The sequence below is a fragment of the Schistocerca nitens genome, chromosome 4 (genome assembly GCF_023898315.1).
Source record: "Schistocerca nitens isolate TAMUIC-IGC-003100 chromosome 4, iqSchNite1.1, whole genome shotgun sequence".
Lineage (NCBI taxonomy): Eukaryota > Metazoa > Arthropoda > Insecta > Orthoptera > Acrididae > Schistocerca > Schistocerca nitens.
Genome location: NC_064617.1, coordinates 494,246,453 through 494,258,742, shown reverse-complemented (window position 1 = coordinate 494,258,742; position 12,290 = coordinate 494,246,453).

The following is a 12,290-nucleotide window of genomic DNA, read 5'->3' as shown; positions in this document are numbered from 1 at the left end:
CAAATACCATCCCGAGAGAGTTGAAACCCCAAGTACATGATAGATGCCTGAAAAAATTGTGATTTCTGAAGATTACACTTAAGACCGGCAGTCTGTAAGACATGAAAAAGTGTGCGGAGATTTTGAAGATGTTCTTCAGTGGTGGAGCCAGTGACAACAATGTCGTCCATGTAATTGATACACCCAGGGGCAGGGAGCAATAATTGTTCCAAGAATCGCTGAAAGAGAGTAGGGGCGCTAGCAACCCCGAATGGCAAGCGTTGGTATTGATAGAGGCCGAAAGGCGTGTTAAGGACAATAAACTGCCGGGAAGCAGCGTAGAGAGGAAGTTGATGATAAGCTTCTGACAGGTCAATTTTAGAAAAATGCTGGTCTCCAGCAAGTTTAGTGAACAGTTCTTCAGGACGGGGCATAGGGTAAGTGTCGGTGAGGCATTGAGCATTTACAGTGGCTTTGAAATCGCCACAGAGACGAATATCACCATTTGGCTTAGCAACGACAACGACAGGAGAGGACCACTCACTGGAAGTGACAGGAAGCAAGACCCTGAAGTAGTGAGACGATCCAACTCCCGTTTTACCCGATCACGAAGGGTCACAGGAATGGGCCGAGCCCGAAAACACAGTGGGTTTGAGCGTGATATGAGCTTCAAAGTCGTTTGCACAGCCTAACCCAGGAGAAAAAAGGGACGAAAATGTCGTCGACAAGGAATCCAGTTGAGCACAAGGAATAGCATCAGAGACAATATTGACAGAGTCATCTGTGGAGAACCCAAAAACGCGAAATACATCGAAACCAAAAAGATTTTCTTCGATGCTCTGTTCTACCACAATTATGGGAACAGTGCGAACGACGGATTTGTAAGATACCTCAGCATTAAACTGTCCCAAGAGAGAAATCTGCTGTTTATTGTACGTCTGTAATTGCCGAGTGACAGGTGACAGGAGTGGAGAACCCAACTGAAGATACGTCTGAGAATTAATTATAGTGGCAGCAGAACCGGTATCCACTTGCATGCGAACATCTCGACCAAGGATTTGGACAGTGAGGAATAACTTCCCTGAAAGGGAAGAAGTGCAATTGACAGACAACACAGTATCAGAATCAGCGTCATGTTCATGAACATCATGTACGCGGTCGGATTTGCAAACGGAAGACACGTGACCTTTCTTTTTGCAATTGTGACACACAGCTCAACGTTGGGGACAATCCTCGCGTGAATGTTTCGTAAAACAACGCGGACATGAAGCAAGTTGCTGGGGGTTTTGCTGCAGTTTCTTAGCGGGTTGTTTACGGCTAGGCCGAGGCTGCGCGTTGGAGCGCACTGCGGCCACGTCGGGCGGCGGGGACGCGCCGCACGCGTAGTCAACAGCGCACAGAGGTATTTCCCCGACATCACCCCACGCCTCTATTTGTGCCCCAGCGGCGCGATAAATTTCAAAAGACTGCGCAATGGAGAGAACTTCATCTAGAGTTGGATTCGCCAACTGAAGGGCACGTTGCCGAACTTCTTTGTCGGGCGCCGACCGGATAATAGCATCCCGTACCATGGAATCGGCATAGGATTCTTTGTGAACGTCAGTAACAAATTGACACTTTAGACTGAGGCCGTGAAGTTCAGCAGCCCAAGTGCCATAGGATTGATGTGGCTGTTTTTGACAACGATAAAAGGCAACACGAGAGTCTACCACATGCATTTGCTTTTGAAAATAGACAGACAGAAGTGAGCACATTTCAGCAAAGGACAAAGATGCAGGATCCTTCAAAGGAGCCAATTGCGACAACAACCGATACATTTGAGGTGAAATCCAGGAAAGGAACAGAGACTTACATGGTTGTTCGTCCGTGACATGAAATGCCAAGAAGTGCTGTCGAAGACGTTTTTCATAATCAGACCAGTCTTCCACCGTCTCGTCGTAAGGAGGAAAAAGAGGTACAGCCAACGACGAGAAACGCCCCGCATTTGACGCCGCGACGAAATCGCGAATCGCCGCTGTTACAAGCGTTTGCTGTTCAAGGAGATTTTGCAATAGTTGCTCGACAGTAGCCATGGAACCCTGTGGGTCAACGGTGAAAAGGAAAAATCCACTACCTCGTCGCAAATTGTTATAACGTCAAGTTTAACAAATATATTTCAGAACGACACAACACATATAAGTCACAGAGTAAGTTGGCAAGCAAGACATGTGTACACGTTAGCATTCGAATGAGCACTGAGTCCCAGTCTAGCGGCCGCTGCTCGGCTGGCCGCTTAGGTGGCGCAGCTGCTGCATGGCTGGCAGACAGCGCCGCACGTAGAGGACGTGTATAATTGCGCGGCGGCACTTTGAATGATCGGCGAGTCACAACATTACCCCTATTTGATTTTGTATTTATAACCCTGTATTCACCTGACCAAAAGTCTTGTTCCTCCTGCCACTGAACTTCACTAATTCCCACTATATCTAACTGCAACCTATCCATTTCCCTTTTTAAATTTTCTAACCTACCTGCCCGATTAAGGGATCTGACATTCCATGCTCCGATCTGTAGAACGCCAGTTTTCTTTCTCCTGATAACGACATCCTCTTGAGTAGTCCCCGCCCGGAGATCCGAATGGGGGACTATTTTACCTCCGGAATATTTTACCCAGGAGGACACCATCATCATTTAATCATACAGTAAAGCTGCATGCCCTCGGGAAAAATTATGGCTGTAGTTTCCCCTTGCTTTCAGCCGTTCGTATAATAAAATGAATTTAAGAAAGCAGATGGCAAAAAAGAGAGGAAGTCAGGAGATTCCAGCTTGCTTCATCACAGAGTGTCTTTTAATTGTGCCTTTCTGCAACTTGACGTGTCTTCTTTATGGTAAGTAGCAATCTGTCTTTTCCTACTTTGAGAATACAAAGTAATGTACTTAAAGGTATTGAGGAGGATAAAGAAATTAGAAATATTTGCAGTGATCAGTGATATAAGGAGGAACTAGAACCAAGACCAAAACTGAAAATTAATAAATAGACATGCAGAGGATTCATGAAAACATCATACCTGACAGATAAATGGCTCTTGTAGTAGTTGGCATTTATAGACTGTAATATTAGCCTCCCATACATCACCACTAAATTTTCAGTCTCTTCATTCATTTCAAAAGCTTTGAGAGACATAAGATACACAAAAAAACGTTTTTACTTATCTTCATTTTCTCGTTGTTGGCTGCAGTCATGTCTAGGGGTAGATTCTTGAGGCTGAAATTTTTTAACTTTGTGTGTTGCAGTTGATATAATAATGCTTGAAGATTTGCCTGTCTTACTCTTGAATTTTATTTTTTGTCACAATTTTTTCAATTTCACACTGACTTTACAATTTCTACTTCTATAACACCACAAATTACATTGTTATTGCCAGATATAAAAACACTTCCAATTCCACCCAAGGCATTCCCACTACCACTAAACTCATTATGTGGTACTAACAATACTCCAGAGAGTTTACAAAACAAAAGAGTTACAAACCTTCTTGACAAACAAAGAATCCTCACCAAGTTATATCATTATTTTATAAATGAGTCCAGAAATAAATTTAATAATTTCTTGACAACAAAGAATCCTCACCAAGTTATATCATTATTTTATAAATGAGTCCAGAAATAAATTTAATAATTAGCATTAGATTGTGTAATTAATAATATGAATATTAAGTATGCCAGACATTTCATAATTTCAAATATTTCTAAAAGAAGAGTAATTTTAACCATACATATAGATTTTGTACATAACAATTGAAACGAACTAATTTCTTTTTATACATTTTAGCCTGAAATATAATGCATTGTTCATAAAATCATGTGAAATTCGTTTAGTTAAACAGCTGAGATAATGTTCACCAATACAAGATTTAAAATTATTCCTGATATTGGCTACTTCTATGAGAAAAGGCAATGTTAAAGGAGGGTGTCCCGATAAAAGACCATTACTAAAAAATTACAGATGGATTCTCTTACATTACATCAGACACTCATGAACAAGACATGAACTGAAATGGGGGATAACAAAGCTGTATCAGACATGCTGAATTCCATTTTCAATAAGTTAACAGAAGTTCCAGATAAAGTCTCAAGTACAAAGGTCAACATAATGGGGACATTAACATCAACACTAGCACCATAAATGAATCCAGCAGCACCTTCATAAACATCCTTCAAAGATTTGGCATGTCCCTATTGGTCAATAGTGCAACAAGGGTTACCACAACAACTTCATCAGTAATTGACCATGTGGCCACAAATACGGACAGGGAAAAATGTGATGTAGCTGTCAAATAACAACAGTAAAGTCAGGCATCGAATCATTCCCTAAGCTACAAGCCTACAAATGACATCTATCAGAAATCAAAATAAAAGATTTTTCAAAAGAACTAAAAAAACAAAGGTGGGATGAAGTGTATAAGGAAACCAATGTGAATATGAAATTTTCTAAATTCTCCACCCAGAATTCTTAAATTTCTATCATAGATACAAAAAGATCTATAGGAAGGTGCTGATTGCTGCAAAAAAGTCATTTAATAACAAAATAATATATAATCCAGAAAATAAAAGCAAAGCAGTCTGGGATGTTATAAAAAAGGAAATGGGGAGAGGCAAACAAACGCAGAATAACATACTGCTAAGGGAGTGGAATAAAGTAATAAATGATCCACAGCACTTCGCAAACTATGTAAACGAGCATTTTTCAAGTATTGCAGAGAAGTTGCAGCAAAAATTCCCGCAAACAAATATAACACCTGTAAATAATGTTGCACTAAATACAATGATGTTACTTCCAACCACAGAGAATGAAGTCAGTAAAACAATTCAAAAACTAAAAAATAAAAAGTCAGTAGGCTTAGATGAAGTACCAATGTGTGTACTGAAACAATGCATAGGGATTATACAAGGCCCCTTAACAAATATAATAAATGAATCCTTCATATCAGGCACATTTCCAGAGCAGCTAAAACAGGCAAGAGTTGTACCTTTGCTTAAGAAAGGTAATGCAGAAGACACTGAAAATCACAAGCCCATTTCCCTGCTGTCAGCGTTCTCAAAAATAATAGAAGCAATTATGAAAGACAGATTAATGAATTACCTCAAGAAATACAATCATTTAAGCAAATCACAGTTTGGTTTCCGAAGTGGCAAAAATATGGAGTCAGCCATAGTAGAATTCACAAAAGTTGTACTTGATGCTCTTGATAAAGACGAGTGTGGCACAGCCATATTTTTGGATCTCTCTAAGGCGTTTGATACAGTCGACCACAAGATTCTATTAAATAAATTGGAAGCATTAGGAATAAGAGAGGTAGCTAACGACTGGTAATGATCATACCTAACAGATAGGGCACAAAGAGCAGAGATAATGCATACTTCAAATAGATGTAAACATTTAGTAAAACACTTATCAGAACCAAAATACATTAATATAGGGGTTCCGCAAGGTAGCATATTATGACCAATACTGTTCCTGATATACATCAATGACTTTCCCAGTAGTGTTACTCATGGTGAAAAAATCCTCTTTGCTGATGGCAGCAACATTGTAGTCTCTGAGAAAACAAGAGAACTCCTTGCCAAGGAAGCAAATGAAACTCTCAAGGAAGTTTATGATTGGTTAATAAGTAATAAAGTGACATTGAACATAAAGAAAACTAATGCCATGAATTTCAGTTTGGAGAGGAAAAATGACAATGTTAAATTAAATGTAGATGGCACCTCTATAGACTGTGTAACAAATGCAAAATTTCTAGGAATGAATATTGATTCTCAGTTCAGTTGAAGTGATGTGAACACACAAAGGTACTTGCAAACAGAATGTCATCAGCATGTTATGCCCTCAGAATCTTATCAACAGTGTGTAACATGCAGTGTCTTTTAGTTACATATTATTCATATGTACACTCAATTCTAAGCTATGGAATTCATTTTTAGGGAACAAATGCACAAAATATAAACACAATTTTCAAACTTCAGAAACGAGGCATAAGAATAATAACCAAAAACACTAGTCGAGCTCATTGTAAAGATCTGTTCAGAACACTGGGGATTTTAACTGCTCCTTGTGAATACATTTACCAGTCAGTTGTACACATCAAAATAACATTGGTAATTATTGCACAAACAGCTCTGTCCATGACCATGCAACAAGAGATAGACTCAACTTACATTTACCAAGAAAAAATAAACATAAAACTCAAAACAGCATTTTCTACAAAAGGAATAAACTGTACAGTAAATTATCAAAAGGGATTAAAGAAATTGCCAAAATACACATATTTAAAAAGGCAGCTAAAAGTACCTGTTATGCAATACATTTTATACATTGAAGGGTTACTTAGCTGAAACAGAGTAGGGGTTTGATAAAAAATGTTATACAAATAAATAATGATAATAATGATTATAAAATATCCAACATTCCACATAACACCTTCACTTTATGTTTTTTCCTTCTTTTTTCCTTTCTAGAAATACTTACCCCCAAGCTATGCATAGCACAATACTAACACCTCTTCCTCTTTCTGAGCTCAAGATCTCACTCATTATGGAAGGATGCTGCCTCAGTTTTTCAGGATAGCAAATGGGAAGTTGCGGTACAGAAAATGACCCAGAGATCACCAGTGTGTGTGTGTGTGTGTGTGTGTGTGTGTGTGTGTGTGTGTGTGTGTGTGAGTGTGAAGTGTTATGTGTGCAGTGACTGATAGTGAGATATGAGTGAACAATGTGGCATTACATTATTTAATAAGTTATTTGTAAAAAAAAAGTATTGTATACCAGGAGTAAATCTAGTGATTGTCTCTAACTAGAAGTCAGTAAATATATGTGTATACGAATTACCTTATTTTAAATTGATCTAAATTTGTAAATACTTTGGCATGTCCTGTATCCTTGTAAAAAGAGATCTACAGATGAATAAAGCTGCTACTACTACTACTACTACCTTTACAAAGGAAAATCCAGCATTATAGCTCCAATTTAATTCTTTCACTGCTTCAGAGATGAATGGAATAGATGTTAGTGTCATTGGCAATGGGAAACAGTTGACATCATTAAAAGTGAACAAAGTTCCAGGGCCTCCTAGAATCTGTATCAGATTCTACATCAAATTTACAGGTGACTTAACCCCATCTTTACCATAGATAACCAACAAAAATTTGTGGCATGGGGTTGGAAGAAGGCAATGATCACAACTGTCTACAAGAAGGGCACCAGAAGTCGTCCACTAACCTACTGCGACACCCATTTGTTGTAGAATCTAAGATCATATCTTGCACCAAACATTATGAAGTATCTTGAACAGAATGACCTCCATGTCAGCCAGCACAAATTCTGAAAACACTGATCATTTGAAACTAGCTTACACTTTCTCACATGATATCCTGATAGTGATGGATCAAGGCACTCATTTAGATGCTGTATTTTTTGACTTCTCAGAAGAATTTGACTCAATACCACACCTTAGCTTATTGTGGAACATAAGTAAAATTTGTGATAGGATTGAGGATTTCTTGGTGGAGAGGATGCAGCATGTTACCTTGTATGGAGAATCATCGACAGTTGTTCATGTAACATCAGGTGCTCCCCGGTGAAATTTGTTGAGGCTCTTCCTTGTTGTTCATTTCGTATATTAATCACCTTGCAGAAAATATTAATAATAACCTCAGACTTTTCACACATTATGCAGTTATGTATAATGAATTACTTGTATTTAATGGGAATGCACACATGCCATGCAAAGGATTACATTCACATTACATTAGGTTCACATTACTTGTCTTTGCTATAAGTTACAGTGGATTTCTGTCTATTTGATAATATGGTATCAGTCACAAAATTCCAAGCACAACTCACACACACACTCATCATTTGGTTCGTAAAATAATTTGTTGCAACAAACCTTGTGATGATCTGTCTCGTCATCACGTATCACATTTCATGGTTAGCTTCCATCCAGGTCATGTCTTGCATAGCAGACGTTGCATAGAAGTTCTCCAATATGTTGTTTTTCTTGTCATGCAGATCTTGTAGAAGCTGTTTGAAGTAACAAGATTCCCTATTGTTTTTGCTAGTTATTATTCTAATACCTCTCTTCTGTATTTCCAGAATACTTATTGTATTTCCCCATATATCAGGTGACTCTAAAAATATGCACTCTTTGCTGTAAGTTCATTTGTGCATTTCTGTACAATTCTTAAGCACGGTATTTTTTACTCGATCTTGAGTTCATGGATTCAACATGTTTCTTATATTTATGTAATTTTGGATCAACGTACCTAAGAAGCAATTCAGTGACCTAAGAAGCTATTTCAGTGAAATACTCACAAAACATATTTGCACTTTATTTCATATTTATAATAGCATTGTTGTTTTGTGACATTATGATATTATTTACTTATTTGGTCCACTTTCCTTTTTTATCTCCTTCTTACCAAATATCTTTTTAGGGTGTGCTTCTGGGTGTTCTGCTGAGTTGTTGTTTCCATTTTATGCACAATATTTTGATGAGCAACCCAGCCATCTTCTTCAAGTGCTGTGTGTTTTGCTGACAGTATATTCACTGCCTGGACTCCAATAAACAGCAACTTGACAGACTATATTAAAATACATAATTAATCAGTTTCACCAAAAAACTTGAGAAATTAGATATCTTTACTCCACTCGTAGTCCAACTTCTATTTGAAATGCCTCCCCTACATTTTGCAATCTTTCTTGGAAATATAGTTTCTAAGTGGTTAAATGGAATGTCAATAAACAAACAAAATTTGCTGTCCATACTTATAACATCATGCAATTCACACAACTTGTTCTTTTTTAAAAATGTATTGAAGAAGACTATTTTTCATGTCTGAAATATCAATGCTTCATTTTTATCCCATTTTTTTCAGTGACTTTGTTTGACATCAGTGCTTAATATCCAATTCAAGTAGTCAATGAAGTCTACACCACCAACTTTTACTTTTGCTATATGTTTGTGTTTTGTGTCCATAAACTGATCCAGTCCTGTCAGACTAGTTGCAGTTACAATGAATGGAGCATTTGCTTCGGAACTTAAGTTATGTGGTTCCAACAGATCTAGCAGTTAACTCCTATTTCTACTATCCCTTAAAAGAGCAATGTTGAAGTCTGTATTAAAATTACATTGTATGTCATTGCTGTAGTTTTGTTGAGGAACCAGGCTAGCCTACTAATACATGAGCTAAGACTACAAGATGGGGAACAGTACACTGTGGCAATTATTAGTATGAACTTTGGTAGTTTTGTTACAGCTATCTCAAAGTGATTCTCAATACTGTGTTCAGTAATATTTGTCATGGCAATGTAGAAAACATCTGATCCAACATAAATTGTTACACCTCTATGTTGACTGGAAGATCTGCAGTAAAAGTCAGCCAATAAACAGACAGCCAAAGAAACAACTTGTGTTGGGTCAGCCTGAAGCCAGTGTTCAGAGAGAAATATGACTGACAAATTTGACAGTTCACTTTCTAGTAAGAAGCTAAAATCAGCTTTAAATGTATCTGGATTGAACATTATCTTGTTAGATTCTCAGTATGCAGCTATCATCTAAACTGGTTCTATCTGCAGCACCACTTACCTTTACTTTCATTGTGGATTTTGGCATTCTGTATCTTAGACGACTGAGTCAGCTGATGAACTGGGAACACATACTAATGGCAAAGAAGTTTCCCTGAAGCAAGTTACAAAAAAACCATTACTTCTTAATGGTACATTTGGAAATGAATTGAGATAAGTGTATTAAGCAGATTTGTTGCAGATGTCGAGACACTTTTTTGGTGAGACTGCCTAGTAGGATTTAACACTTCAGCATTAAAAGTTAGCATAATAATATAAACAACTGTTAACACTGCAAATAATCAGTATTATATTTTATGAGAGCTTATTCTCAATATGTTTTGTTTCAAAACTACATATTTTAGAAACACGTTTCAATTTCAAAACTGTAGTATTCAGCTAAGTCAGTTCTGAATTTCAGAAAGGAAAATTTAAGCAATATTGCTTCATGAACTGTTACAGTAAATTTGGAAATGTTATCATCTGCTTATAGATTTTGTGGGGTAATTACGCTATAAACTCGTTTATATATTTAACCTCACTGTTAATAGGAGACCAGACATCTTTGTGTTAGTATGAATTTTATTTGAGTATGTAAATGAATAGGAAAAATATGTATTTGAGAACAAATTGTAACACGTTGATGTCATTTATAATATTAAATAGTCCTTTTCCATAATTTGTTAATGTCACATGCATGTTACTAGTTTGAATTGTCACTTTCTCTCACACCAAGATTCCTAAATGAAAATTGCTTTTTACAATTTTGTGTTGTATGTAAATCCTTACTCTTTTAAAGCCTGTTACTGAATACTGTGTAAACACAAAACCACTTTTTAACTTGCAAACATCCCATGATGTAAAATATATGTAACAGAATTGAAAAATATTTAATTGTATAGCAAGGTACTGCATGTTTGTTCAAGTAAACAGCTTCCATAGAGTAAGGCAGTTGATAGTTGAATAGAATGTGAAGCAGCAATATGTTTATTATTTGACACCTTGAGCTGTTGGATATTCTGCCAGAAATCAGCATTGTTTAGTCACCATATTTGGACTACCTAAGACTGTTCATCAAATGGAATGTGTCCAGTTTTCATATCTACAGACCCCCCCCCCTCCCCCATTCAAGGTTGGAAAGGAGGGGAAAGACCATGAAATAAATAGTGGACCCATTTCATTCAACAAGAAGCCTCAGGTAGTACCTGATAAAAGATAATGAGCCACATTGTTGAAATATGGTGTGTGAACGATGCCGATATCCAGCAGAATACTCAACACCTCAAGATGTCAACAGATTGATGGAAAAGCCTAAAGAATTGTATTAATTACTTATGTATTCCTCAATCTTTACATGCAGTTAGTGTCATGAGTAATTTAATAACAGGTTTTGAGAGTGTACAGTCAGTTTTGATTTGAAATTGGTGGCTGTAACTGTAAAGCATGAAATACATTCAAGCAAATAAAGACAGTGTCTTACTCAATGCAGCTGTTTAATCAAATCTTTATTTAAATTACAACACTGTTTTTGTTGTTGCTGTTGTAATTGTTGCTGTGGTCTTCATTTTTAATACTAGTTTTATGCAACTCTTAACACTAGTATAACTTGTACAAGCCTCTTCAACTCTGTATAACTACAACCACTTACATACTATATCCAAGCCTTGGCCTCTCCAATTTTTACTTCTCACACTTCTCTCCTTTACCAAATTGACTGTTCACTGATGCATCAGGATATCTGCCTTAAGACATTCAAGTATGAGATTTGCAGCAGTTAAAAACTTATCACTAAATCTGAAGTTGTATCTAGATATAACTGCCAGAATTTTCAATACTAATAATAATAAGTAAGTAAGTAATAATATTTATTTGAGAGACTGTTCTGGGAAATGCAATAATTTAATTTTTGCATTCATTTCATAGTAACTCCCTTGTTACATTCTTTTCCTTCATAAACTATATGTTTTTGTGCAAATTATTCAATTTTCACATGTAATCTCACACAGAGAATGATCATATGCATGCATGTACCAGTTTCTGTACAACATTTTCAGTTCAGCTTTTGTGAGTTAATCATGGGATGAGAAGTTACGTACTCCATGCAACTATTCCTAATATATATCATGACAGATGAAATATATTGCTGACAAACATAACTGTGCCAGTTCATATATAACATATGATATTTATTTCTGAACAATAAATATTGTTTGCTGATACATGTCTGAACAGAGATCTAAAGTCAAAGCGTATCGTAATACCTATGGCCTGTATGTGCTGCTCCTGTATTAGCTGGCAAAGTGTGCCAAATCTTTTGCATAAAATTCTATGCCTCTGACAAGGTAATGTAATTTTATGGCCATATATTTGATCAGATTATAGGTGAACAAGTTGATCCCATTGACTATAAGCTTCAGGAGAAGCCTTACATATGGAGCTTAGGCACTTCTTTGTGGTACTGGGATTCTGGTAGTCTCTCCCTTGGCTGTGCCAAAGTCTAGTCTAGTGTCTTTGATAAATCCTTATATCTTCTAAATTATTTTCATTGTTAGATCACTCCTAATTTCTCTGCAAATGGGACCAATCACCAGACCACTCATTTTCAATCCATACTATGCAGTATCTATAACAAATGTACACTTATTTTATATACCTTGAGAACCACAATGTCCTCATTTCCTCAGACTTCTTTACAGCAACTTTTATGTACC